Here is a 639-nt window from a genome sequence, read left to right as displayed (position 1 = left end):
TGGCTAGGACTTCAAAAACTATGTTGAATAATAGTGGTAAGAGTGGACATCCTTGTCTTTTTCCTGATTTTAGAGGAAATGCTTTCAGTTTTTCACCATTGAGAATGATGTTTGTTGTTGGGTTTGTCGTATATGGCCTTTATGATGTTGAGGTAGGTTCTCTCTATGCCCCCTTTCTGGAGAGTTTTTATCATAAATGGGTGTTGAATTTTGTCAAAAGCTTTTTCTGCATCTGTTGAGATAATCATATGGTTTTTATTCTTCAAGTTGTTAACATGGTGTATCACATTGATTGATTTGCAAATATTGAAGAATCCTTGCATCCCTGAGATAAATCCCACTTGATCATGGTGTATGATCCTTTTAATGTGTTGTTGGAATCTGTTCGCTCATATATATATATATTTTTTGCGATACGCCAGCTTCTCACTGTTGTGGCCTCTCCCGTTGCGGAGCACAGGCTCCAGACGTGCAGGCTCAGTGGCCATGGCTCATGGGCCCAGCCGCTCCGCGGCATGTGGGATCTTCCCGGACCGGGGCACGAACCCGTGTCCCCTGCATGGCAGGCAGACTCTCAACCACTGTGCCACCAGGGAAGCCCTGTTTGCTAGTATTTTGTTGAGGATTTTTGCATCTATA

Source organism: Physeter macrocephalus, chromosome 7 (genome assembly GCF_002837175.3).
Source record: "Physeter macrocephalus isolate SW-GA chromosome 7, ASM283717v5, whole genome shotgun sequence".
NCBI classification, from domain to species: domain Eukaryota; kingdom Metazoa; phylum Chordata; class Mammalia; order Artiodactyla; family Physeteridae; genus Physeter; species Physeter macrocephalus.
The sequence above is the reverse complement of the archived record's forward strand: the minus strand, read 5'-3'. Positions refer to the sequence as shown.